A 3,008-nucleotide genomic window follows, 5' to 3' on the forward strand; every position below is an offset into this window, starting at 1 on the left:
ACTATCATATGCAATTTTTGGAATTGAATTCCCTTCTCCAAAAACGTGGACTATCATATTCAATTTCAGGATTTTTTTCCTTTCTTCAAAAACATGGACTATCAAATACAATTTCAGGAGTTTCTTCCCTTCCCAAAAAACGTGGACTATCATAGACCATTTCAGGAAAAAATTTCCTTTCTTCAAAAACGTGGATATCATATGCAGTTTATGGAATTTCTCTCCCTTCTCCAAAAACGTAGTCTAGCATAAGCAATTCCTGCAAATTTCATTTCGTTATCAAAAAACATGGACTATCATATGCAATTTTAGGAATTCCTTTCCCTTCTCTAATAACGAGGACTATTGTAACACCCCAAATTCTACCCAAAAATATCATGCGAGAAATCAGAGTATTTTAAAAACTATCAACAATGCATTTGGGATATCACATTTACTTCCTATAAACAACTCATAAACAGATACATAGCACTTTAATCTCAGAGAAGCACAAAACAACTTATAACAGCTCTTAGACAAACCAACTTCATTTTAATATGCAGCGGAATCATAACATTCGAATTTATAAACAAATCATCTTATTTAATCGGAAACAACTTCAAACATCATAGTACTTCTCATTATCCAATTTGGAACTCAACAACTAAAACATGAACAACATAGAAACAACAATATAGACAACCCCCGAGTGCTACGTATCAGAGCGACACACCAACCAGACACGGTGAATCTACAAACTTCCACAGCTATACTTGAGTACCTGCCCATTTCCCATGGTAGGGGAAACATCAGCAGAAGGGGTGAGATATCAAACATTATAAAGGAAAGTATGATAATACATATAGCAAAGATAAAATCATACACAATTCACCACTTCTCAATATAAGCAATTTGCATCACAACAATAATGTTAACTATCAACTATAACAATGTATTCAAGTTTACAAGTATGTCATTCAAGCACATAATAACATATACTTCATAATCACAACGTAAATTAATACAACTATCAACAATGGCAAAACATAGTTCATATATTCCACATATATACATATATCATTAATACATATATATATTTGCATTCTCATCATATACGTTTCATTTACATATATCACCAAAATCAAGTATCAAACATCACCAAATTTAATTATCACATCTCATGCACACATAACAATCACCTAATCACATAATTACATATATTCAAACATCACATAACTCCAATGTAACTCAATGCAAGACATGTGACTCTATGCATGTGGTACCCAATATGGACCCAAAGTTCCACCGCTTCCGATTCATATAGAATCTAGCCACGCTTCAGATCCGGACAAGACCAAAGCCACCAAATGTAAACATATAGTTTACCGCTTTCCGATTCACTCTAGAATCCAAGCCACGCTTGTGTTTCAAAGCAATTCCACCTATGTTTCAAGGCACACTATGATATGAATGTATGTACAATCTCACAAATATATGCAATTAAGATCATCTCTACCATCTTAACTCTCCACATATCATAATAATTCAACTCTATGAATTATCCACCAATTGTACACAACATTCACAACAGACACACATCATTCACATATGAGAGGCCAATTAATCAATTACGATTCACACAATCCAATTAACACTAGTAATCATACTATCTCATGTTAATTCTCATTTTTGTCAATTATACATGAACACACATTTTCAACATCAAGCAATTAGTCATTAGAATTAATGCTAACCAACTAACCATAAAGAATCAATATCAAAACAACATCATTGGCATGACAATATATATTTCTCAACATACATATTCAAGCCAAAACACAATTACAAACAATTTCTCAAAATACCGTAATTTACCGATAAACCGAATAATTGGTCCAAGTTCAAGTATATTCCAATCACATAGACTTATTGGAATCAATTCAACTAATAATTTAACTATCCAATTAATAATTAAACTATATTAATTTCAATTCAACTATTATATTTCTATTCCATTATTTTCCAATTCTATAACAAAACCCATTATTTCACACTATCAATGGTTTACTCACAACAAACATAACAATCTAATACACATAGATTATCAATTGCACACAACTTATCACATTTATATCATCACATTCTAACAATCATCAAATACCCAAAATTGCAACATAGAAGAACATGGATATCAAAGTATAGAATTAAACCCACTATAACATACTATCATACAACCCTTTAGCATGAAAGAACCCACCCTTACCTTGGCAAATATGAAATCTTTCACCATAGCTCTAAGCTTTTCTCCAAAATAAATCCTTCAAACATAATTTGGAGACACACCTCTATGAGTCAGGAACGTTGTGTCAAAACCACGCGACGATCCAACGGTTGGATTGAGAGATACATCCGTTTTGCTAAGGTGACTCAATGCTGAAACTTGCTGCGAAAATGAGGTTTCTTCTAGCTTTTCTCTTTCACCATTGTTCTCTTCCCTTTTGCCTCTTTTCTTTTCTTCCTATCTTTTCCCCCAAATGAAGATAGTAACCTCTAAAACCCTAACCTTCTCTTACTATCTCACTTATGTCAATTGGGCTTAACCCACCAATCCATCCATTATGTTTCTATCACTTAGGCCCATTTAGTTATATCTCTCTAATAACTCAATTATGTCAAACAACACAAACACTCACATAATTAAATACTTAAATAATTATTATATCACATAATAACTAAATAAATAAGTTATTATTAAAAACACCAAACAATATAATTACTAATATAATTAATAAAAATATTAATAAAAATCGGGATGTTACAACTCTCCCCCACTTAGAATATTTTCGTCCTCGAAAATACCATCGACACAACCATCTCATCTCCAAAACTACACTTACTCTCCCCAGAATCACACGAACACAAAGGCGTTCCACACCTTCGACCATACAATGCTTCAAAATACAAGCTCTCAAAAGATCCTCAAGTTACTGAATCGTCTTCTCCGTTTGACCATCAGCTTGCGGATGATA

Source organism: Vicia villosa, unplaced genomic scaffold (assembly GCF_029867415.1).
Source record: "Vicia villosa cultivar HV-30 ecotype Madison, WI unplaced genomic scaffold, Vvil1.0 ctg.001966F_1_1, whole genome shotgun sequence".
Taxonomy (NCBI): Eukaryota; Viridiplantae; Streptophyta; class Magnoliopsida; order Fabales; family Fabaceae; genus Vicia; species Vicia villosa.